A 27,023-nucleotide genomic window follows, 5' to 3' on the forward strand; every position below is an offset into this window, starting at 1 on the left:
ACTAGAAACAGCTGCAGGCAGCACAGATCTATAGTTTTACCTAATGTTTGAATGGTGGACCATGTCCCAGTACATCAGCATCCACAGAAGCAGCTACACTCACCGTCCACCTTCTAGTTCTAGGTTGGACCTCCATTTTCCTCCAGAACGGCCTTAATTCTTCTTAGGCTTCATATATATACATATAAGGTATAAACAAATCTGTTATATGATCTACATTAGTCTAACTTCTAATAAATGTGATTATATATGATTCTAATTGTTCTGTTTGGAGAAGCCAGTCTGTGAATATAATAATTAATTTCAACTCTGAAATACACATCTAAACTAATTCTACAGGAATTAAATAGAGAAAGAGTATTAGTTCATTTCTTACTAACCCTTTATCCCTTAATAAAATGTAGTGAAGTCAACATAAATATCTAAACTGTACATTCATATGACCTGATTCTGCTTCTCATAAAACCAGGGAGATTAAGAGCATACAAACATTAATCTATAGCCCCCATTCATAGGAATAATATTTATGCCACAATAGGTTTAGCTCCCCACCAACCCACCCACCCAGCCAATTACTCCGACCTCACCAGTCAGGGTTACGTTGTTAGTCATATTTTCTGTTTGTGTTCTAGTCCATACAGAGCGTAGAAGTAATGGCATCATTAGCTGGATTAAACTGGATTATAATGAATTAGATAGCATAAAAGTGGATTTAATTTGAACTGAATCTGTAAAGTGCCCTGAGGCTAAATGTTGTTAATTGGTGCTATTTTAATATAAATCATCCCAGTGAAATTAGATAAAGATCATTTCTGATTCACCGAAGCCAGTTAACCATTAATTATATCGAGGGGGTGCCTCAGTGGCCATTTCTTCCAGACTGAGTCATTGAGAGAAATTTGAAGCTTTAACCATAGAACGTATCACTACTAACAAAACACAGGTTGACTGCTGTTGACATCACAAACAAACACAAGTTTTTTTAACATTTTTTAAAAGCTGGGTTTTATGAGGTAATGTAATAATCAAGAGTATGAATTATCTAGAAAAATCAGCATTTGAAAAAGCAAAACTGTGCCTAACATTCGAGCTCAGGTGCTTGAACGGCTTTTACAAGCCAACAAAAATTGAAGCATTGGTAGAAGAGCAGCTATGTTACGCTAGATGAAATGTTTAAGTGAAGGACATTTGTGTGGCTAAATGCTTTATACAGACTGCTTGACAGCACATTTGGTGGAGAAAATACTCCCTTCACAGCTCTCAAATTAAAAATACTGAATTAAAGCAACTCTAACGTTTTAGAATCTGAAGACCAACTGGTTTACATGATCCTCAGAGCAGTTCTAAACATTAGCATGCTGTGCAGCTAATGCAGCTAATTCTATCTTTAGCTTGGATTTTATGTCTTCAGACTATAAACTAAAACGTTAATGTTGAGGGACATTCAACAACGTCAAGATGGATTTGAAATTAATAAATAAGAATTATCTGTTGTTTACTGTGAATTTATGATGCTTTCCTTCAACACACTCAACAGTTTTATGCTAGCAACTTCTTTCCCTCTCTCTGCTGACAAATACTGCAGCTAATTACTCATTGAAGTTTTTCTCGTTTAATTATTCTTCTGTTTCAGCCCTTTGACAGTGGAACTGGAATGAAATAGTGACCTACTTAGACAAGCCAATGTTAATTATGTTAAATTGCTAGCAAGATATCTTCCATGCCAGTGCTCTAAACTGCTTGGAATAAATTTTATAATCAAGACGTCTACACAAAAGCAATGGTGTGATTTTTTGTGCAATATTTAGATGTAAACTCAACAGTTTTCAGTTATATGTAAATACGTGTTATTTTTTCTTATATTACCTTATGATATCCGTTTAACAGGATTACATGAATGTCATAAACTTGCAGCTATCTGGAAGGGGAACCAAAGCTAATTTAAATCTATTACTCACTTTACTTGAACATTTATGACCACACATTTGGAACTTTTGATCCTGAAGGGCTTCTTAGAGACTTAATTGAAATCATGTCAGTTTTCCAGCTATTTTAGGATATTTCATTAAACTTCAAAAACCTCTGAAAATAGCTTGCAGCCATTTGTCAGATGCATAGAGCGGCTCATCATTCTGCTGTTTTACTGTCCTTTTGGATATGTGTTGTTGCAGTAGATTCAGAGTTCATACACTGCTGCTGTTCTCAGGGAAGAAGGTCATCATGTGGCCATTTAAAGACTGTAGACAAATATATTCACAGATTTTTTCATCAGAGTAATGTTTATCTTAAAAAAAAACTGCACAAACCAAAGCAGCAGATCAGGTTTTGAAGATTATTTTCACACGTTTCATTGCATGGATTATCTACAGATCTTAATGATTTATGATATATTTTGGGCCATTATTAGCTGATCTTTCAGATCTTTGCTCCTCTGCTCTCTTCTAGTGGTTTAGTTAGAACTGCTTTTTCGAGACAAAGATGCCACAGAATTAAAAAAAAAAAAAAAACGGGTTGAATTGAGTAAAATTAAAATCAACTTTTTATATACAGTGTCTCATTTATGATGGTACGTGAGTCTTCAACGGCAGCCAAAGCAGAAGTTGGATGCTGATATTTTTGAGTCACAAACATCAGTGCTGATCATGGTCTTCTTCCCATTTAACCCATAAGATCCTGACATGACCTATTTGTCACATACAGTTTCTGAGCGATTTTGCTTCAATTTATGCTATAAACTTTGCTCAAAATCCTGTTGAACACAATCTGATACTTGTCTTTTGTCCCCTAATAGATACCCAGAAGCAGAAAAACACTTTATAATATTTTTAATAAACCAGCACATTACATTTTGTTAAAGGGCCAAATTGTACCTTAAAAACGACCTCATATTTAAAAAAAAAAATTACTTTTCTTACCATTTTATCATGGGTCGGGACTTAACGGGTTAAAGTTTAACCAGCATGTGTAGTTAGAAATATTGCAGGAACCAAAGAAAAGTCATCAGTAATTTTGTTTTCATCAGGCTATCGGAAAATTTTTGTTAACATTTCCTTTTTGTAGCAATGACCATGATTGTCCTAAATGTTCGTTTTTATGACAATCTGGAAAACATTTCCCCAACCTTAACAAAATAAAAAAAATCACTTCCAAAGTTGGAGAATTTAATCTCTTCCCTGGATGTTGGATGGATGCTGAACTACGGACACAAGGCGTTCTTTGTCTACTGGCATTTATTTGCACACACGTGCCGTCAACCATGCCGTGAGAACTAAAAGGAAAATACAAAATATTTATATTACATAAACATTCTCATAGAACACAAACATATTACAACCATATGAACCATATTATTCAGTAGCTTAAATAATCATAAACTTGGAGCTTATAACAATCACGTTCCACTACGTAGTGGATTAAGTGTCATGTGAACTCAGCTAACATATTAGCACATACACTAACAGATCAGGAAATAAACACATAAACCTGCATACCTAATTGGTCGCATTAAAGGTCCCATATTATACACTTTATTCCCAATCTGAGACCATTCATTAATATCTAAATGAAATATTTCCGCCATGGTATGGACAAATCGACCCTCAGTTTGAGTGCAGCGGCTTCTCTTCACCTCCCTCTTTTTAGCAGCTTCAGAAATGTGCCGTTTATGGTGGGCGGAACCCTGGTGGAGCAGCTCAGCTGTTGGCTCCGCCCATCGCATCGCCCGTCATGAGGTGATTGACAGGTTAATATATTTTCAAGCTATCAGACTAATAAGGCCGAAACGATAAAATAACTGCCAGCTCTTACCTCTCCAGCTGTGTCACGGACAGTTGGTATTGAACCTGGCTTCAGCTTCAAACGGTTGGCGAAGCCTGCTTTCCATGCCCCCATGTTGTGGAAACAGTCCTCTTTGAAATGCTGGCCACAGACATGCAAAACCTTTGGAAGTTTTCCGGGTACATTTCCTCCAAAAATAAAATTAATCCACTCGGTCCTCGTGGGTTCAGTGGATGGAAGTAAAAACACGTTTTCGTGTTCATTTATGCAGCCACAAACAGAACAGTGCTTCTGTTGCTTAGCCATGTCCGCTAACGAGGGTTGCCGAAGAGGGAAAAACACTGGGCGCTAGGTGATTTTTAGAGGGCGGGCTTTGAGAGCCGGTAGACGGGTCCATCGCTCTGTGGGGAGTGGTTATTGTCCCTTATGACGTCATAACGTACACGCTTTCAAACAAGCTCATTTCAGCGCTTACTTCCCTAGAGGTGGAGCAGGGGGGAGAGAGAGCGCCTGAAAGAGTTTCACACTTACGGGTCTCCTACACATGCGGGGGGACCAGTATGACTGTTCCAAAACCATTAAAAAGTGAATTTTGCATAATATGGGACCTTTAACTCAAAGGGGGTTAAACAAAATCATCCCGTTGCCAAATTACTTCAGTCCCAAAGTGCTGTTTGACCTTTATCATGTTGTAGAAAACATCTTCTTACATTCTGACAGATTATTAGGCTGCCTCTTGTCAGTGCATAGTGAGCGACAACAAAACAAGTCCTGACTTCAACAGCACCACTATGAACACTGATTAAACACATATGGAATAACAACAACACAATGAAATACATTTCTTTTTAACAAACATGAATTTTTTATCTGTCTAAATCAAATTAATAAATGAACTTAAACGCTGACACTGATAGCATCTACACTGGATAACTGGAGTATAATCCAATTCGGGGATGATGCATGAGATGCAAGGGTCAAGCTGTAGCTAAAAGAAATCATAATCTGTGTCCTTATATGTGTGTTGTTATCCAATGAAGACCTAATGTATCACATTTGAAACATAGAGTTTCTGAGACCTATTGCATCACCATATGGTAAAAAGCTTGCCCATTATCCTTATATATACGTGTATGTGTGTGTGTGTGTGTGTGTATATACAGTATTATATATATATATATATATATATATATATATATATTAGGGGTGGGACCCGATTAAAAGAAATGATGTAATCACATTTTAATCGCATAGCGATGATTCCTCTAAAAAAGCCACATTTTTTTATAGAAATGGGTTTTAGTCCAGGATCTAGCCTCATGTGTGTTTCTCTGTTCAGAGGAGGGGCCTGCAGCAGCACCCTGTGCTCATTCAGAAGAAGTAAATGACATTCATGCCATTCTCCAAAAACCTCCTGTTAGACGCTAGAATTGTTGCTAGTCACTTTTTTGTAAAGAGAGTCGCTAGATGGGTCTGAAAACTTGCTAAAAATAGTGCCAAATTTGCTAAGTTGTTAGACAAGTTTAGACGTATGCACCAATATATTCGCTTTACCAGAAATTTGTGCACTGACGATTACTGCGAATAAATGTGTTAATGTTTTTGTAATTTAATAATAATAATTAATGTGTTAAAGTCTAACCTCTAATACACACAAACACACACACACACACACACACACATATATATATATATGTGTGTGTGTGTGTATATGCGCCTTGCATTTCCATTATTCAGAATTTTCACTTCATTTAATTTCATGCTAATTATGTTTGTTTTTTTCACATTGTGCTCAAGGGCCAAATTAAAAATAAAAATCCAGTAACAAGTTTTGTATAGTTGAGCAGTTTTGTGAGTAATAATGCTTACACAGAGCCAATTGGCTACATGAATGCGAGGTTAAAAAGTATCTATATTCTCGACCTGATATGGTAAAGTTGTGTATGGGGGAGATACTTTTTGTAATCACATTTCATTAAGATATTTTCCTGATCATCATACCTCAGACTGACCATTGTGTAGAGCTTCCATGTCAGAAGCATCCATAGAACAAAGTAAAAGTTGCTGATGGCAGTTTTGCTTTTCTTTTAAAGATGTAGATCTTTGCAGGGTTCTGGTTCCTATCATGGTACCGTTCTCTATCCAATCAGTGGTCTGCAATGTATTGAAATCATTGGTGCTGGTTTAATTTGCTTGAAACACTGACACTGAGATAAAACTTAAATATGGTTCCATCTATGATTGAAAAACTGAACTGTATGATACCATGTAGTAAAAAATTGAACAGTTTTCTTTAATATAGTACACAGATATGATTAAATCTTTTAACATTACTGGGCTTACAGGGTATCTTTAAAATTTAAACAAATGATGAAGTAATCAGTAATAAATGAGAAGCTGCTGTTTTGTCCTGCTCAGTGCAGTTAAGAGTCGATCCGAAAAAGCTCATGAAGAGAGATTCAAGCGCTAATTATGAACCCATCATTACCCCGCGATTCAATTATAACTCTCCCAGTTGTTTCAGTGGTGACTCATCATTGTCTGCTGTATTAAAGGTGCAATGCACCCGTTTTCAATGCAGCATATTCTAACTGTATCCTGTAGGACTGGCAGGCAGGGAAAAGGAAACACACCCGAAATATGACATGAATGTCTCGTGGATGGGACTGTCACCACTAAATGGTTAAAGTGATTATCACACATACGTTTTGCTGGGAGATGCTCAGTTTATTCATGTCAGCTGCCTGTTAATTAAAACAGACAAACACTGGGACGAGATTCAGAAAAACAGATTTACTGTCTTCATCTGTTGATCTCGGTCTCTCACACATTAATTCAACCATATGCAGGAGGAATTAGCAGAGTGTGTATTCTGGCAAGCTGACAGCAGAGTCAGCACACACACTTACAAACACACACTCATATGTGCGTTAGCATTCCTGATGCATGCACAGCTTTTCTGCTACTTGCTGCTGTTTGCTTAAACAGTGTGCTGTTTCCAGAGCAGCCAGTGGGATTTTTCCCAGCCGGAATGTCGGAAGACTTTATGATTGACAGCCCAGCAAGATGTCTGTCCTTCCAGTCAGGAGTGTGAGGGATCAGTGTTGATGTCTAACAGGAGGACAGAAGCGTCAATCATCAGTTTTACAGCCTGCAGGAAACAATTTGTGTCTTAATCTGTCAGCGCGGGTCTTTGTCTATCATGTTGTCATGTTTGTATTTACACTGTGGAGCAGGAAAGCTGCACCATTACCAGCTGCTGGGAATTCTTCATCATCTCTTCCTCATCAGCAGTCTGAATCATTATTGGTTGCTGCAGGTTACAGCTCCTTCTGCTGGTTGGAAATAAACAACTCCTCTACCAGAAAAATAACGTTGTGTGACGGCAGTGGTGGAGCTAGACTTTTACACACCCAAGGGGCGAGAGGGTGGGCAAGACTTTATTAGAGGGGTCATATATTAAGAAAGAAAATCATTGTGTTCATCTCTCCCTAACACTGCTGTGATAACTGTGGTCACATTAAAGAAACAAAATATCTCTCCATCATCAAGTGGAAATATTTACTTCAGAAAGCTCCATCGAAAGGTTTAATAAAGGTTTAGCACAGGGGCGTTTCCTGAACCTGGAAACATTAGGGGCTGATCCCACACCCTCGTAAAGAAATCTCAGTGAACCAACACGGTAAAAACCGCTTTTTATTTAAGCTATCTTAAACATTGTGTCAGCTTGTTTAAAGCCAAATACTGTTATATGTGCTTCGATATGTATTTATTTTCAATCTTAAACGTGACAATGTAAACAAGATCTCTAAAATCAGTATTAAACTTTTACTTTTCCAGACATCTGCTGTTTATCTCCACAACCTGCTCTTTAGTGCACATCTTCTACAACAAAATGATGAACGTGAACTGTTTTCAGTCACTTGCAATTTTCAGAACAAAGACCATGCTGTAGTATTTACTACCTCTCTATCATCTGATCTGTCTCTTCCTTCTTTCCCTACAGGCTTTATCACTTCCTTCCATCATTTCCCTTCTTTCCTTCTTTCACTTGCTGTTTTCCATCTTTACCACTACTACTTTTTCAGTAGTACAGCTTAGTTTAAACTCGTGGTATACTCTGATTTTTCCTTCCCAGTCTCGAACACCCCTGTCCTGGAGCAACACACACATACAAGAACCACCAACCTCATTAATACAGTATACACCCACACAAAGGTGAGATCATGAAAGACTGTTTTTTTTATTCCAAATATAAATGTATTGTGAGCAACATAAAATGTAAAACACTCCTTAAAACTCTTTAACTACTGACCAGCCAGTGACCTGGAGGTGAACAAAAACATCAGTAAATAAATTTATAATAAAGCTGTTCTTTATTTATCTATATTTAAACTAAAGCAGCATCTAGAAACCAAACATCCAACACTAATGGGAAAGCCGTTTGCATCTACTACAACACAAACGCATGCACGCGCGCACACACACTCACAGCAGCGGGTAAACCAGTGAAATACATAGACTTCAACACTGGGTTTAATGCAAATGTGTAGAACAGAAAAGGGCAAGGCTAACGGTTTAGTACAGCTAGCCTAACCTTCGAAGTATCAAGTATTGTCACAAATGATCTGCCTAACATTCATTTAATTTTAAGACACAGGGTTTAAATTATTTGTGGTTTACCTGTTTCGTGTGTTAGCCCAGAGTCTTGCTGCCCATTGGCAGCAACCACAACTGAAGAGTTGTCTCTCTTCTCTAAATAAAAAACCGTCTGATGTCCATTGTTGACCACTAATAATGATGCTCGAAGTAACACCAGAGTTCAGATTAGGGATAAAACGCCGGGCTGTCAGCCAACACGGAGGATTCCCGCTTCCAGAAAATTCCTCTTTTATTGGCCATATTGTACCTGTGTTGCAATCACATAAGCCAGGAAATTACAAAACTACCATCTTCTTTGATGTCATAAGGCAGCTGAGAGAATGTAAACTTATTCCTTCTGGGATGAAAAAACATTCAGGGCTTGATGTGAAATGTTCGGGGCTAGAGGCCCAGGCCAGGCGATGCCCCTGATCTAGATGGTGTTAGGATGGCTGGCTAGCTCAATCTGATCTGTGTCCTTCCACTTTTAAAGTCAGAAATATCTCCCTTTCTCTTCATTTTTATATCTTCTTCTAGACGATCAGACTGTTTACAGGATATATTTCTACACATTTTCATGCTGTAGCTACTTTAAAACCAATTAGCAGCCTTGCTTGTTTAAGTTACACTTGATCATGTAGCGCTAGCTTAAGTAACTGGATACTGAGGTTTTCTTTGAGCATCTTTATAGATTATTTTCAACTCCAATGTGAAAACCTTGATTTACTGAGATGATTGTAGTCTCCTCACTTACAATTGAGTATGCTGTCCCACATACTCTTAAAACTAATGTTGTGCTACCTTATAACTGGATTAGCACTGCTACGTAGCTTTATGCTAACATCAAAGTAGACTTACATAACATTAATAGTTGTACTTGCACAGGGACTAAATCTCTTCCAGAAAAGTGCAGCCAGATGTCAATATTTAAGACACTACTTTAAATTTTAACTCAACTGGTGCTTCTGTCCCTGTTTCCAACTCTTCAGTAAGGAAAGTAGCTATTGGCTGTTTTAAAAGTCATTAAACTATGTCACCATTTAATTTGCATTATTGACCAGGAGCATATGGCGTAACGGATGCCTCAACAGAAAGGAATGACATCATAGGAGAGACAAAAAGTGAATAAAATACAATGTAAAAATGTTTAGAACAACAAAAGATTTTTTTCTGTTGGTTCCTCTTTTTCTTTTAATGTCACAAGTCCTATCCAGACCACAAAGAAACCCCTCCTCCCCCTATTATTATTATTATTAATATTATTATTATTATTTTATTTTATTTTTTTTTTAACTTTTGGAAGCTCTAAAAGTGTTGTTTTAGCTTTGGGAAGCTAATCTTAGTTTTAAAATAAAGGATTCGGTTGTCTCATGTAAATTTTATCCATTTCGTGTAATTTGCTGTTCAACTCTCATCCAGAGAAACCAAAAGCGATTTGTTCTACATCACAACCACTCATATAGATGCAAAAGGTGCAACTGAAAGTGACTGTGATAGCTACGGCTCAGAAAAAGCACTAGGGTGAAACAGGCCATTTGCCTGCCAGACTGTTGAATGGTAAAAGCTGAGATGCCTTATCTGGAGGATGAGGATGAAGAAGATTTTAACCTGATAAGTGCAGCCTCCCCCTCTACCACTCTGACTAGTTCAAGCTGATGTGTCCTGATTTGCAGGAGTCTTATTTAATGCAAATGAAAGGGAAGTCTGGATCTGAGTGTGGATGAGAGACTGACTTCTTATGGGATTCTGCTCACGTCTGGCTATAAATGTATCATGGAGGCTAATTGTCATAGGTGATAACCTTTTCACCTTTCTTGCTCTATTGATAAAATAGCCAAAAAATGAAACGTTTTGGGTCCCCATACACATTTCGAACCAGTTAGACCCAATGAGATCCAAGTAAACCTAGTTAGATTGAGTTAGACCATGTTAGATCTGTTCGGAACACAGTAATTGCATTGTCGTCATTGTTAGTTTCCTTCAGTATGCACTGCCATAGTTTCTTTATATATCTAAAAGAATTCTGAACAGACAAACATGCCTCGTTATGATGTGTTACACATGTTAGTGTTTTTTATTTGTAAATATGTCATATTGAACAATTTGTTAAAATTTAAACCCATCTGAGACAGTTGTTGCGGGGTACAAAACCAACATTTTTACTAACGTAACCAGTATGAAATGAAAAAAATCATACATATTATCTGCTGGGAAAGTCTAAGGAATGAAATGCATGTATTTATTTTGCAGGGAAACATTTGTGGTTAAATGGGGAAAGAGTCTACAACATGTTGCAGTAAAGCAGCTTTAACTTGTTAGGGAGTTTTTGCCCACAGTCTACATCAGGGAACGTCAACTTCGGTCGGGTCATTAACAGACTTCTGCCAAACTTGACAACAAGCTGTTAGAGATCCATTTTATTTGAGTCAGGTCTATTGCTTCAGGGAAACATCCAATGCCTAAAGAACACCAGCCCTCAAGGACCTGAGCTGGCGATCCCAGGTCTACATTAATGGCTTTTGGAGACTGTCATGCTTTTACGCTAGGGCTTAGCCGTTTTGGGTTGGTTTGGGGTTTGGATAAATGATTTGATACTGAGATCTAATTATGTAGTTGAATTTATGTTTGTTTGGGGATTGGTTTTAGACCAGTTTCTCGAGTTTAGACAATGGTTTAATGCTAATGGTTTTAGGCTTGCTAGGGTTTGGGTTAACTCAGTTGCAGGTCAACATGGAGCTTAAATAATGATTTGAGGGCTGCATGGTGGTGTGGTGGTTAGCATCACAGCCTCACAGCAAGAAGGTCATTGGTTCGAGCCTTGGCTGGGGGGAGGTTCGAACCTGTTCTCCCCGTGTATGCGTGGGTTTTCTCCGGGTTCTCTGGCTTCCTCCCACCGTCCAAAGACGTGCATAATAGGTTAATTGGTTATTCTAAATTCTCCCTAGGAGTGAGTGTGCATGTGAATGGTTGTTTGTCTATCTGTGTTGGCCCTGCGACAGACTGGTGACTTGTCCATGGTGTACCCTGCCTCTCACCTGTTAAAATGCTGGGATAGGCTCCAGCTAACCCGCGACCTGTAATGGAATAAGCGGTTAAGATAATGAATGAATGAAATGAATAATGATTTGATGTTGATGTTTGCACTGGAATTTGGACCATTTCTATGTTTCTTTTTCCTTGGTTTTGCACCAGTTTTGGCTTCTGGTTGTTCTTATAAGTTTTGCCGCAGTTCCACAGTAATCCTAATTTCAGTAGTCTGTGGGTTTGGATAGTATCATGCAGAACTAAATTTTCTACTTGTGGCTGAAATTTTTTTTCTTAAAACCGCTGGACCCATCTTGCAAGGAGAGCCCAGTATAAAGCCATCCATCCATCCATCCATTCATCTATCCATCCATCTATCCATCCATCCATTATCTGCCGCTTATCCGGAGTCGGGTCGTGGGGGCAGCTGCCTAAGCAGGGAAACTCAGACTTACCTCTACCTGGCCACATTCACCAGCTCATCCGGGAGGGATCCCGAGGTGTTCCCAGGCCAGCCGCTAGATGTAGTCTCGGTCTTCCCCGGGCCTCTTTCCGGTGGGACGCGCCCAGAACACCCTTACCAGGGAGGCGTCCAGGAGGCATCCTGACCAGATCTGGCTCCTCTAGATGCGGAGGAGCAGTAACTCTAATCTGAGCCCCTCACCGAGCTTCTCACCCTATGTCTAAGGGAGAGCCCAGCCACCCTGCGGAAAACTCTTTTCGGCCGCTTGTATTGACGATCTTGTTATTTCGGTCGCTACCCACAGCTCGTGACCATAGGTGAGGGTAGGAATGTAGATCGACCGGTAAATTGAGAGCTTTGCCTTTCGGCTCAGCTCCCTCTTCACCACGACAGACCAGTGCAGAGTCCGCATCACTGCAGACGCTACACCGATCCGCCTGTCGATCTCCCGCTCCATCCTTTCCTCACTCGTGAACAAGACCGAGACACGTGAACTCCTCCACTTGGGGCAGTACCTCATTCCTGACCTGGAGAAGGCACTCCACCCTTTTCCGGCTGAGGACCATGGTCTCGGATTTGGAGGTGCTGATTCTCATCCCATCTGGTTCACACTCGCCTGCGAATCGCTCCAGTGAGAGCTGAAGATCATTGCCCAATGAATCCAACAGAACCACCAAACCATATCCCCTCAACACCTCGGCTACGCCTAGAAATTCTGTCCATAACAGTTATGAACAGAATCGGTGACAAAGGGGAAACGTTGGCGGAGTCCAACCCTCACCGGAAATGACTCTGATTTACCACCGACGATGCTGACCAAACTCTGACACCGGTCGTACAGGGACCGGACAGCTCGTACAAGGGGGTCCGACACTCCATACTCCCGTAGTACCCCCCACAGTAGTCCCTGGGGACTCCTGTACCCCCCTGTACCCTTCTGTCCACAAAGCACATGTAGACTGGTTCAGCGAACTCCCATGCCCCCTCCAAGAACCTGAAGAAAATGTAGAGCTGGTCCACTGTTCCACGACCGGGACAAAAACCACACTGCTCCTCCTCAATCCGAGGTTTGACTATCTGATGGACCCTCCTCTTCAGCACCCCTGAATAGACCTTACCAGGGAGGCTGAGGAGTGTGATCCCCCTGCAGTTGGAGCAGACTCTGGGCAGACCTCATCCATCCCCGGGGCCCTGTCACTGAGGAGCTTTTTAACCACCTCAGCGACCTCAGCCCCAGAAATGGGAGAGCCAACACCAGGGTCCCTAGACTCTGTTTCCTCATCGTAAGACATGTTGGTGGGATTGAGAAAGTCTTTGAAATATTCCCTCCACCCCCCCACAAAGTCCCGAGTCAAGGTCAGCAGCCCCCCATCCCCACTGTACACAGTGTTGATGTAGCACTGCTTTCCCCTCCTGAGACGCCGTATGGTCGACCAGAATCTCCTCGAAGCCGTCTGGAAGTTCTCCATGGCCTCTCCAAACTCCTCCTTTGCCTTAGTTTTGCCTTAGCAAACGCCAAAGCTGTGTTCTGCCTAGCCTGCCAATACCCATCAGCTCCCTCTAGAGTCCCACAGGCCAAAAAGGCCCGATATGACTCCTTCTTCAGCTTGACGGCATCCCTCACTGCTGGTGTCCACCAAGTTTGGTGGTTACCGCCACAACAGACACAGACGACCTTGCAAGGTGGTGATCAGTTGACAGCTTTGCCCCTCTCTTCACCCGTATGTTCAAGACATGTGGCCACAAGTCTGATGAAATGACTACAAAGTCGATCATCAAACTGCGGCCTAGAGTGTCTTGGTCCCAAGTGCACATGTGGACACTCTTATGCCTGAACAAGGTGTTCGTTATGCACAATCCATGACGAAGACAGAAGTCCAACCAAAAAACACCACCCTTGGACCCATCTTGCAAGGAGAGCCCAGTATAAAGCCAAAGAGTGTAATAACTGCTGGAGAGAAGCATGCATTTCCTGTCATTACCTCCTGAGAAATTAAACATTAAACAAGCTGCCCTAGATTTCACCTTAGTGTGAACTAAAGACCCAGTATTTAGGACAAGACCAGACTTACTGTTAATTAAGCAAAATAAACAAAATGTTTGTTTTAACCAGATGCAATAGCTTAGGTTTAAAAACAAATCTTTATCTACTAGACAGAAAAAAATATTTAAGTTCTGCAGGTTTTGTCTGTGTTTTTAATTTTGGTGTGATGAGAATTTGAACTGTTCTGTACCCTTCATGGATGAAAGTCGTGTCTGCTGGGGTTTCCTGTATGGAATTATACTCTGACATTATCGATACATTCGCAGGTATAACATGAGCTTTTTTATGACAAAACAAAGCAGTTCTGTTGTAAGAAAAAGTCTCCACTTCATCACACCATGTCACATCTGCTTATAGGCAAGCAAACACACACACCCAATGTTGTCTGAGTGTGTTAAAGCTGTCAGGGTGTATATATTTCCTCTGCAGTGGTTTGGTTTAAAGTGGATAATTTATTACGGCAGTCATGTTGGCATAGAGTTCATTACAATTCAAGGAGCGATAAATCATTTCATTGTTTCTCCTTTTCACTCTTCTCTCTAATTTTGCTTCAGCTCCTTTTTCTCTCCCTCTCTTTTCTGTTTGTAATTAATATTTGACTTGTGTTGATGCTTAACTTTCATTTTCCATCAGCTCAGCTGGGAGTGAGCGGTTGGGTTTTTAGCTATGCAAATCTGAAGCATCTGCCTGAAAAGCTGCAGGGGAAAAAAGAAGTGAATCAAACTAACTTCCATTGATTGTTTGAAGTGAATGACTTGGCTGTGTAGTATCACCACAAGATGGCAGCGTAGGCCATGCTGGTCATGGTTGGAACTCGGAAGAAGAAGTTGTCTTAACTGGAGACAAACTTTGACAACAAGGAAAAAAAAAACTGCGGTCGACATCCACAAGAAGAAAATGGAGAGCTTTTCCACAGGAATAACTTAAATTTCTTGAAATACCCAGAATATTTCTGCAAGTCAGGATAGATGATGGTGTTTCTCGCCATTTATTCCCATAGTTGTTTTTTATTACTCCCAGTGCCATCAAATTTTCTTTAAAACAGACGAAAATCTTGAGTAAGCATACCAACCAAGGCCGGCTCTAGAAATGCATACATGAGGGCACAAGCAGAAATGTGAAGGGAGCATCATGCATACACATCATGCTTCAGTCCATTCTTTTGTTGTTGTTGTTTGTGTTTTCCTAAAGGGACTGTTAACAGTCAACTCCCAAGAAATGGATTGCACTTTGTCAGGCCTCTAACCTAAGACCTGTCCAGCTTGGGTGACCCACCTGAAACCAAAGCTCCTGCTGGTATAGCTCTTAGGGTCACTGAGGCACGCAAACCCCCTGACCACAATAAGGTGGCAATCCCTCAGGGGGGGAAACAGAAAATATAAGTAATAAATAAATAAAAATAAGAAAAAATATCAAATATTCTTCATCAAGGTTTTAACAACCAACAACATAACAAGTGTCTTATTGGACAGCCATTAGACATTTGAACCTAATAACAATAAACTGAAATATGAAACAAAAACTGAAATAGTAAGGCCTATCACAATCAAACTCAGAAACAACAAAAATAGAGCAGAACATTAAACCCTTGACTACAATATGGTGGCAGTCCCTCAAGGGAAGGCAGTTTATTTGTATATCACATTTCATGTTCAGGACAATTCAGAGTGCTTTACATAAAACTAAAGCTTACAGATATTAATAAATAGTAAAAGGCAGCAACACATAGCAAGAATCACAATAAAATCATAAATTACATTAAAATGATTAAAAGCAAGATAAGTTAAAAAGTAACATGCAGATTTCATGCATAGGTGCATGAGAAAAGAAATGTTTTTAACCTGGATTTAAAATTTTTGGTAAAAGTTTAATCTCCACTGGCAGTTTGTTCCACTTTTTTGCAGCATAACAGCTAAATGCTTTGGATCTAAGAGCTTTGCTAGGTTTATATTCTCTGAACATATCACAGATGTATTCTGGGCCTAAACCATTCTGAGATTTGTAAACGATCAGAAGGGTTTTAAAATCTATTCTGTGACTGACTGGAAGCCATTGTAAAGATTTCAAAACTGGTGATCTCTTAGTCCTGGTTAAAACTCTAGCAGCAGCATCTGGATGAGCTGCAGATGTTTAATGCTCAAACAAGAATGTCATTGCTACTGGTGCAGGCGGGAGCAGCTCTGAAGAATTGATGCATCACACAGAACGGAATGAAACTTTTAGAAGTCCAATGACAATATAGTTTATTATTTTTATTATGAGATCCGTAAGACACGCTGTCGTCTACAGTTTAAGTTTGGAGAGAATGGATGCACGCAGAAGCACACATGAAGCTCTATATGAGCTGCTGAAACCAGCGGGAGTGGGGAAAAAAGTAAAACTTACTTTGATTATCCTCAAACCAGCATGAAGGACTAGAGGCTGGGTCGAGCTTTCTGTCGGGGTCTGGCACACACAGGTCATTTTCCCTCAGTCTATTTTGCACTGAGTGGGCACTCACACCCAGTGCTCATGTGTTATTGATCAGTGCTCCCATTGACAGTCTTACACACTTAGAACAGCAACAATCCCCCTGACATAACAAATAGATGCTATATATACTTCTTTATTTATTGTTTATCATTTATTAAGTATCTCTTGACATAAATCGCTACGAGGACCCTGACACCCAATGATCATGGTCATTTGCATACTAAACGCTGATTGGGTGTTAACTGGGAAGAGAGAGAGGGGGGTCCCACAATTCAAACAGTAGATGCTGTACAGCCGGCACACAGTATGGTGCAGAGGAGAGAGAGTTTAGGTGGCTTGTGCCATTTTTGCCGAATTTGATTTGAGGGGGCAGGTTGTTTGTTTGAGGGGGTGTTGCCCCCTCTTGCCCCTGCCTAAAGCTGGCCTTGATACCAACTATTTTACATATAATAAGAGATTCTCATAATATTCACCTTTTTCATTTACTTTTTTTTTTTTTTTTTTTGCTATTGAAATGGGTATTGTCTAATTGTTTCTAATTTACCATCCTAGACACATCTGGGCTCTCAAACGTTCGGCCGAACTCCAAACTCCCTTTCCTTTCTAAGATTTTGGAGAAAATTGTTTACTGCCAATTAAAATAATTTCTAGATGAGCACAACATTCCCAAAGTGTTCCAGTGTGGGTTCAAAACCTGTTACAGTACTGAGTCAGCATTGTAAAGGGTGCATAATGATGTTTATTTTTTATTTTTTATTTTTTTTGGTCACAAGTTCTGGTCACTGTGTTATCTTGGTTCTGTTGGACCTAACAGCTGCCTTCAACACAGTGGACCATCACATCCTTTTATCTCGCCTGGAGAACTTGGTAGGTATTTCAGGTGGTTTTTTAGATTGGTTTAGGTCTTATCTAACAGAGAAGTTTCCACATCCACTTGGGGGCCACTGAGTCCTCTCCAGCACCTCTTATGTGTGGGGTCCCTCAAGGCTCTATCCTTGGGCCTCTTCTCTTTTCACTTTACCTTTTTCCTGTTGGCTCAATTCTTAGGAAGCTTGGTATTGCGTTTCATTTTTATGGTGATGATAGTCAGATTTATGTATCACTGAAGCAGGAAAACTGAGGTTTATCTAGACACATTAAAACAGTATTTTATGCCTACAGCTTCAAACCTTGGTCTAAGGCTAGACAGCTAAATTAGATGTTCTGATTAATTCAGTAGTCAAATCCAGCTTTTTACATTTGAGATAAATGGCTGAAGTTAAATCTTTTTCGTTGCATTATTGGGATATTTTTTAGCCAGCCCTGCCCAGCATCATGACAACAGAATGATGGTCTGGCTGCTGTATTGAGCTAAACAAATTTACTCTCCCAAGAGGAGCCTTTTACATATGGGGCTCTCCTTGCATCACTGGAACATTAATCGATACTTTTATCACGACTGCCGTAGATTACTGTAATGCACTTTATGATGGGCGCAGTCTCCAGCTTGACTCTAAATAGTTTTGATGCTGCTGCTCGGCTTTTAGCTGGTACTAAAAAACAAAAGCACATTACCCCAATTCTAGTCACTTCATTGGCTTCTGGTTAGTTTCAGGATTAATTTGAAAATTGTTTAAAAAAGTCTTCCTGGCCTCACCCCACAGTATCTGTCCGATCTGCTCCAGCCATACGCCCCCTCCTGTCCTCTCAGGCCGGCAAATCAAATATTAGTTGTCCCTAGAAGCTCAGAGGAGACTGTTCATTTTCACTCGCTGCCCCAAAATGTTAGACAGGCCGACACACTTCCTGTTTTTAAGTCTTTTCTTTAAATATATTATTTCTTATTGGCTTTTAACTCCATCTGAAATGTTGCTTTTATTCTTACCTCTCAATGATTTTTATTATTTTTTTTATGGAGTTTTTTATGAGTTATAGTTATATGTTTTATCTTTGCTGTGTACAGCACTTTGATCAATGGTTATTTCTAAAGTGTTTAGTGTGTTAAAATTGGATTGGATCTTTATTGGAGGAACCTACTGAAGTTCTTAAAAGTTGATGAAGGTAACTTTGTCCTTTAAGAGTGAAGAGTCTAAGAGTCCTGAAATCTGTTTTTTTGTTGTTTTGTTTTTTTAGCATCGCAGTCACATAATGAGAAAAAAGAAAAAAGTTAAACAAGATGATCACAGGTGATGCAATCAGCTACACAGCACAAAACTTTTGATTTTCACAATTTTTTGATCTGTTGTCACAAAACTGGATCAGTAAGGACTCAAATTATTGGTCGGATGTAGTCAGTCAGTCAATTAAATGTGAGATTTAGAGTCTGGAAAGATATTCAATTAAAATCTTTGCCAAAAGGGAAAGTCTTAAACCACATATTTACTAAAAAGTACAGCTTATCAGCCATCATTGCCAACGATGGCAGCTGTTCTCACGGTTCACATTTTCATGGTGGGTTTGTGATTTCTAGTTTTATACAACATCATCGCCTGGTAATGATGCCATCTACTCTTGGGTGTTCAGAATTATGGGACAACTAGAACACACTATTATGGAAGTATCCCATATTCCCAGAATCACTCCCTACGGGACTACCTCATGATGATACAGCAGGTCCGACACCTTCTCAAAGTCCACAAAACACATGTAGACCGGCTACCTCCCATGGACCCCCCAGGATTCCACTAAGAGTGTAGATCTGGAATAAAAAAGTTTAAGGTAATGTGTTTTTTTAAAATTAATATTATTATTGTCTGCAGAGGGCAAGAGTTCCCAAATAGTTCCTTTTGACAGAGTAGAAATCACAGTTAAACTCTTAACTACCTGGAGTACAGGAAGTCTGTCATAACTTCTACTTTTTTTACAGAAACATTTTACTGGAGAAAATACAACTTGGTCTTGTTTTAATTATACAGAAACTTAACATGGAACAACATACTCCAATATGTGTGTAAAAAAAATACAATTAACATTTGTGGAACAAAATCAGTGAAGGAAACTACAGAGACTTTATTAAGATGTTTACCTTCAGCCTCCTTCTCTCTTTTAGTGCTGAAGGACAGGAAGGTTTAATCAATAATAAGGTGTGAGAGGAATACTGTTATATTTAGCTTTTTGTGTGTGTGTGTGTGTGTGTGTGTGTGTGTGTGTGTGTGTGTGTGTGTGTGTGTGTGTGTGTGTGTGTGTGTGTGTGTGTGTTGTCTTGTCTCCTGCTCATGTCCGAGGCTAATTAACAGACCATAAACAAACATCTAACACCCTGTGTGTGTGTGTTTGGTTGTGTGTGTCTGTGTGAGGCTTATTAGTAAGCATACACACACATAGAGGAACATTAAAACCAAAGTTTGTGCTAAACAGCTTTAATGAACGACAAACCAAGGCGATGGTACATTCCTTCTAAATGTGTGTAAGCTGGGCAGAATGTATAATGCATCACTTTCTGTTTATGGCATTTGTTTGTAATGAAGTATTCTCATTCAGTTAATAACAGCTGGTGCAAGTTGGCCAACCAGATGCCCATTTTTAGCTTTATTTTCCTCTTTATTTTCATCTTCCTACAAGCTGCAGGCTGAAAATGTCAAGTTTAATTGAAACTGAAATTGAAATCGGCCTGATGCTTGGAAAGATTAACAGACACAACCTGCTGTCTACAGGTGTTCTTAAAAGTTTCACCTGGATCATGATTTGTCCTCTATACCAGAATGTTATACTCATTTTTCTAAATTACACAACTATAACTCAGTGAGTAAGTCTGACATGCAACTATTACTCAGTCAGTTGTTTCTGTGTTCATGGGGGGTGAGTTGTTTGTGAAGCTGTAGTTGGGTCACTATGTTTCTCCATGTCAGTGTGCCTCCAGGCTCAAAGTGTTTTACCACGGGTGATTTTTTCTTTTTTCTTATAGGTTAATTGACACATCATCACATCAAACACATCCACCGAGCTGTGCAGCTTTGTTGTAGGAAATCAAAGGTTCCTTGGATGTGGCAAGTCTTATGAAGTCACACATTAACAGTGGACATACTGTCAGTCAAATTAGATTATAGAGAAACAGTTGAAGCATCTTATACATGACTTTAAGCTGCTTATTAAACCTTTAAAAACAAAGCAGCAGCTGGAAGTTCCTGTTAACATAATCGCATTTGAACGGCCCTAAAATAAAGAACTATGATAGCCAAAGCTCTTTTTGTTTATTTATATACTTAAGCTAAGACTCTCACCTTTCAAGATGAAACGTTGCCTATTTATGGTCTTTTACATGTGTAAATAGGGACATCTGTTTTACACGCTGTCGTACGTCACCGCCCTTCATACTTCTACAAGTTTTTTATGTTACATGTTTAAGTCAACTCATCAGTCTTCAGTGCTGAGGTCAGAGTTCACTCCCGCGTTCCGACGTCAGTTTCAGACACCTGTTAAGTGAAGGTAATGCACCACTGTAAAGCTGTTAGCAACCACCCAACATGCTCACACAACCTTTCTTCAAAAGCTCCCTCCATCTCTACAGTTTTTGTCTTTGTCGTCTTCTTCTGCTTGTTCTTCTTCCTGTTTCTCTTCTTCTCTGGTTTGTTCCTTTCGCTGGTCGCATGTCAGCTGTCCCGCTCAACACTTCCCCGGTGGTTTCCGGTGGTTTTGCTCCGTTTGCTGCGCAATGCAACCGATCTGCAAGGCCCCTAAAAATGGACCAAATTATACGTAAACAACGCAGGAGACGTGTGGAAGTATACGTGCATCAAATGTGCCTTTACGTTACGTGTGGTGCACAGCAGCGTTTTAAACACATGGTGGTGCCAAGAAGTCGCCGGAGTGTTGGAGCGTTTAGCGGAGTAGCTACGTGATTATCAGAGATTTAGAATGGTAGAAAATATTTTAGTCTGTTTTTTAGATGGTTTTATCATTGACTTCCATAATCTTTTAGCTTAAGTTGTATGGATCATAGAAATATGAGGCACTTGAGGAATTTGTGCACAAAAATAACAGATTAGATACAGGTGGACCGATTTTATTTCAGATTTTAATGAGTTAAACACCAGTGAACAGAAAAACTTGGGCATTAATTTTTGTTTTTGAGTATATTTCTGCTAGACTTGCCAAAACCAGCTGCTGTTGTCTCTCATTCATTAGAGTTTCTTTACTGTATGTGAAAACATGAAAAGAGGAGACTTCTGAAACTATTTTCTTTCCTGCAGCATTATCACTTACTGATGTCTAAAGATCATTTTTGGGTGGATCTCATCCAGTAATCAGGGTTGTCACACATCTGGCTGAAGTTAATGGATTGTACTGTTTCAACAAAAGTTCAGCTTGTCTCTTGTAGTTTTGTCCAGCTGGCCCAGATGTTGGAAAACTGACCCAGCTTTATGTGTGTGGTGCTAAATCATGACAGTTATCTGAAGTCATTTTTAAAGTTACAGTCCAATTCCTTAATAATGATCCAGTCCAGTTCACTATAATCCAATTATAATCCACAGTAGTCCAAGTTAGAATGATTCTGTCCATATAAGGCCATTTCATTAAAGAAAAAAGCTCAGGAAAGCATCTAAATGAATCAGATCTTCTCTGAGCTACAGGAAAACCTCCAGCAGCACCAGAACCAGGAATCTTCCAGGACTGGTTGGGGAAGGAGGGGACAGGAAATAGGGGTCAACAAACACTGTAACTTTAAGCCAGCGATAAATATGCATATGAATTGGTAAGGTTTTATTAATATCAGTGCCATTATCAATTCTGGCTAGCGATCTGGTTCTCTATCAGTCTCCTCATTAATTTCTGACCCAACTTTTTTTTTTTAAGAAAAAACAAGGGTCCACAACAGATTTAGTGTTAAAAATGGTTTATGTATTATCTAAACAGAGAAAACTCTGAGTTTAGAATCAACTCCAGTAACAATGTAAAGAAAATTATTGAGATAAATAATATCTTTAATCTGATCTGGACGCCAAAACTACAGATCTGCTCTGAAAAGGGTAAATAATGCATCACTTAATATAAACACTGTAGATGTTTCCATAAAGTCAACCAAGAATGCGATAAAAATAACTCTGGACTACGTGACGTGACAAGAAGGATTTTCAGTTTTACGTATCAGACACTCAACCAGTGTTTTTGACTGCACCTCACAGAAATGATCACTTTTAACTTTACCTGTAGCTCAGATCGATAGTGATGAATATAACTTAATGCTAAATCTTTATTTTGTACATATTAGATGCATTTAACACAAGAATGACCCAGACGGTCATTTTGACTGTTTTAAAATGTGCATATTAAATAACTTTGTCAAACCAAGTTTAAGTAATTAGTATAAACAGGAAATATGATCATTTCTACCTATTTCGGCTACAGGTGGTCATTTTGACTGCGCTGTTCTATTTTTTTATTTTTTTTTTATTCCCGTGGTTCTGGATCAGGTCATGTGGAAGTATTCTGCAGAGATGGATTTAAGCTGGATTTTACATCATACCGGATCTTGTAGGAATAAACGTCCACATCATCAAGAAGTGCACCGAAACACACAAAACTCATGAAGGGAATCTTCTCTGCACCTGTCAGCAATGTGCACGTTGCCGTAGTGCATGGAGCAGCATGTGCACGTGGAAAGAAGACGGTAATATTTATGCTGTCATGCCAATCTAGACTATTTACCATGAGGCTAAAACAACAAACAAGTCCCAGCAGAGCAGGTCAGACCTGCTGCAGCGTCTTTGAGACTTCATGGAATGAAACTAAATTTTTCCTCTGCTCTCTGTATTGCGCATGGCCCGATGTGCACACAGAAAGCATGTCGCAATGCACACTCAGTTCCCATCCCTAGCCATACCTATCGAGCAAGAGGGAGAGAAAAGCAAGTTAATGACATCAGTGGAAAGTTGCACTGCTTAACCACCGAGTGCCCCTGACCCAGGTCTTTAAACCCGAACTTCGCCCCGGGCGCTGAAATGTTGCAGCTCACTGCTCTCTAGTAAATCTGATGGAGATGGGCAAAATGCAGAGGCTTTTTTCCCAATTGGGATAAATATATATTATTATTCATTATTTATAAATAGAATGCATCATGCAGTCGTTTTGTGTGTTGCGCCATCTTGGGCCCACTGTTACTGCAGAAGTCCACGCATCTGCTACCAGCTGCCAACAAGGAGAGCAGCATGAATATCGGGCCTGATAACGTTTGACAGTGGTCTACATTTACTGATTAGAGTATCTAATGTGGAGACCTCAAAGTGTACATGCATAGTAATTACCATGTTCGCCTCAGTGATAAACGGGACAAGTCTCTTCTATTCTGCTCTGATATGAGCTGAAAGGCCACAGCAGCAATGATGGAGGGTCTCCTTCTGGTATTTGCCCGGATTTATCTAAAGGGATGGCTAAGATCACCAAGCCAGCGGTTAAACTATAAATGCATTTAAAAAGGAAAGTTTGAAGTGAGGAGCTGATCCCACAGATACACCTAATAGGTGGACGTTTCCTTCCCATTCTACTTTTAGAAACTCTAGGAACCACAAGTAAGCCTCCAATCTTCTTTTTTTTTCTCTCTCTCTCTTTTTTTTCCTTTTTTTTTTCTTCTAAGAAGATTCATTTTATATTCTGGTTGTAACACTGAGCCAATAAAGAGAAGCTAAAATTGGAGAAATATAAAGCCTCCGACTCATTTTCAACAGAACCCTGAACCTTTTTAGATCAGCTTGAAGTAATTTAATTGCAGCTCAAAGTGGGCACAAGCCACTGTCAAGCCACAACGTGAAACCTATGCCAAATCAAATATAAATCAATTCAGTGTCTTTCATACCAGAATGTTTAAGGCCTGAGTTAATACTGACCACCATCGGAGCTGTGAACCTACAGGGTGGTAGTGGGTCAAAGATGAAGAGGAGGAAGGTGTGCCCAGATACAGAGAGAGAAAAGGAAAGATAAGAGATGAGGGCTGAGACTTTAAATCTAAGGAAAAGTTAGTTAATCGCCATGATGCAGAGGAGGAAGGTGGATATGCTGTGTGTCAGGGACCAGGTGGCAGCCAGGCTCGAAGATTAGAAGCACAATTTAAGTTATTCCTGACAACAGCTTAATAGAGTTATGGATGCAGTAAAAGAGGACATGTAGTTGGTGAAAGAGGAGAGGATGAAGAGGATATGGTTAGAGGCAGATGATTTGCTGTGGCGACCCCTGAAAGGAACAGTTAAAAAGGAAAAGCTACAAGATGCTTGGACTACTTTTTCAGCATCACTGAGAGAAGATGCCCCTAGATTAGAATGTTTTTAATTGTATAGCAATCACATTTTTCTATCAAATCAACTCTTAAACTGGTTCTGTTCAGGATTAGGGACCCTTTGGATCCATCATCCTGTTGAGTATTAAACATATTTTAGATTTTTTCAACACATTTTATACTTAAAACTCCCAAAGAAATCAAATTAAATCAGATATTGTAACAAGAAATAAGTGAGAAATAACTAGAAGAGGTGAATATTTTTGCTGTAATGTTGGTCCAGATCCAGACCATCTCCATCATTGACTGTAATTCATACCTCAACGTGCCGCGGTTAAAACATGCTCCTGTTAAATTCCCAAACACAAACCATCCACAGGAAGACTAATTAGACTGGAAGTCTGAGACATAGTTGGGGTTCGTCCCGGGCTGACGAGACTCGTGATGGTTTCACAGATGCGAGGATGTAAACAGCGTTTGTGCCAAATGACAAGCAAGACTGGTTCTGTGTTGGCTGTCGCAGAGCTGTGAGGAGCTCCATCCAAACAGAAAGTGAAAATCAGATTCAGTCCCTCTGCTGAAGTGATGGATGAATATTTATCAGCGAGGGCCAGACAGGAGGAGGAGAGGAAGGAGACGATGATCAAAGGCACCGAGTTGCTTTGTTCTGAGAGAGGGAGACAGAAATAAAGACAGAAGAACAGAGGTGAAGGAAGGAAGGAGGGAATCAAGATGGAGTTGAAATAAACTAAGAAATAAACCAGCAGCTGTGGTTTAATTGGGTTGAATTGGTTGTTGACCACGGTGGATCCTTGTGTTTGACCTGAGCACAAGGGGTCCTGAGGAGTGTATGCTGGTCTTAGTCTTAGAAATCATGGAAATTTAGTGACACTATCATCTGATAGGAAGTTATGTTTGATAGAAAAGGCTCTTCACTTGCTGGATGTCCCACTTTCATAACCTGTTTGTGGTGTTAAGAAACCCAGCTGTGGGAAAAAGTTTCCTTTGGGCTGTTCAGAGTCCAGTTTTGCTTTTCAGGATGCATCACATTCCCAAAAGCACTGGGACAGGAAAGCTTTTACCAGTTTGTAATGGTGCTGTCCTAGTATAATGTTCATTGAGGAAATCAAAGAGATGAAGAGTTTCTGGTGTTATTTAGTCCCGTTCTTCCTGGAAACAACAGTCCAGTCCGGCCAGGACAGAGCGGATGCAATTAAATGTACCTACTATATTGTTTTTACATTATTCTAAATAAATGTGAGTGTTAAGGAACTAAGACACAACAAGCCAGCTCTAAATATAAGCTTTGTCTCTTTGACAATAAGCTCCAAACTTTACTTTTTGACAGTGTCTACTTCCTGAAGCCAAACTGGGAGCCAGTTTTGCTTCCTGAAGCCAAACTGTGGGCGGGTTCTTCTTTTCTGAGGCCAAATTGGGGGCGGGTTCTGCTTCCTGAAGCCAAACTGGGAGCTGGTTCTGATAACTGAAGGTTCTGCTTCCAGTTCTCTCTATGAGATCTTTAAGAGCCAATGGAGCTTGGTCAGCAGGAACTTTATAGATGAGGAGAATTTTAATTATTTTCTGGATTTAACTGGGAGCCAATGAAGAGAAGTTGAAAATGAAGAAACCACAAACAACATGTTATATTGGGCGTCGTGATCTGTGATGGAAGTAACAGCGTTAAAATAACGAAGTTCCTTTGTCAGTAACGGGTAATGTAACTAATTACTCTTTCCATCGATACGCCGTTACCGTTACTGAGGATAAAACGTTACCGTTACAGCGCGTTACTGTTATAAGATGAGATTCATTTTTGTTTTGGGTGAAGAAAGGTTTCACATTTGTTGGGACTATATTGTGCTGCTGGAGAGGAGGCAGAGCGATACGGTTAAAACTGGAGAATACACTCAATGTTTAAGTAGAAGAACAGTTGCCGTGTTGTGTTGTGACTGGATGCAAGATAAGAATAAAGCAGCCCGAATTATTTCTCTTACCTACGACCCGAATTCAGTTAATAGTCAATGCAGAACATGCAGATAGCCTTCCACTGTAATTCTGCATGCTGAAGCAGTCTTCATCTGCCCGGCTTACGGGGTAAAACAACCACATAGCCTGAGTGATGCTCAGCCACACACATCTGCACACAAACCACCAGGCGACGCAGCAACAATGAAACCAGAGGAAGATTTAAACTGGAAGCATAGACATCAGTTTTTCCTCAGAGACGCAACATCCAGCAGCCTGAGACTAGTGTGTTTCTAATGTATTCCATTAGGTAGAATTCACTAGTCAGATCTAATGTTGGGTTTTAATATGAGTAAATGAACATGCAGATGAATCTGAAGTTATGGTAAAGAGAACATCTTTTAACTTTTTTTTTTTTTTTAAGTAATGCTGTAAATCCATTACTAACTTTT

General features: G+C 39.8%; 1 protein-coding gene across 1 annotated transcript in view; it reads left to right on the forward strand.

Moving 5' to 3' along the window:
* The window catches only part of LOC121634490 (thyrotropin-releasing hormone-degrading ectoenzyme-like), a 290,942-nt gene that overhangs the window by 146,582 nt on the left and 117,337 nt on the right, over window positions 1-27,023 (forward strand). The gene's annotated exons all lie outside the window — the stretch shown is intronic.

The sequence above is a fragment of the Melanotaenia boesemani genome, chromosome 23, assembly GCF_017639745.1.
Source record: "Melanotaenia boesemani isolate fMelBoe1 chromosome 23, fMelBoe1.pri, whole genome shotgun sequence".
NCBI classification, from domain to species: domain Eukaryota; kingdom Metazoa; phylum Chordata; class Actinopteri; order Atheriniformes; family Melanotaeniidae; genus Melanotaenia; species Melanotaenia boesemani.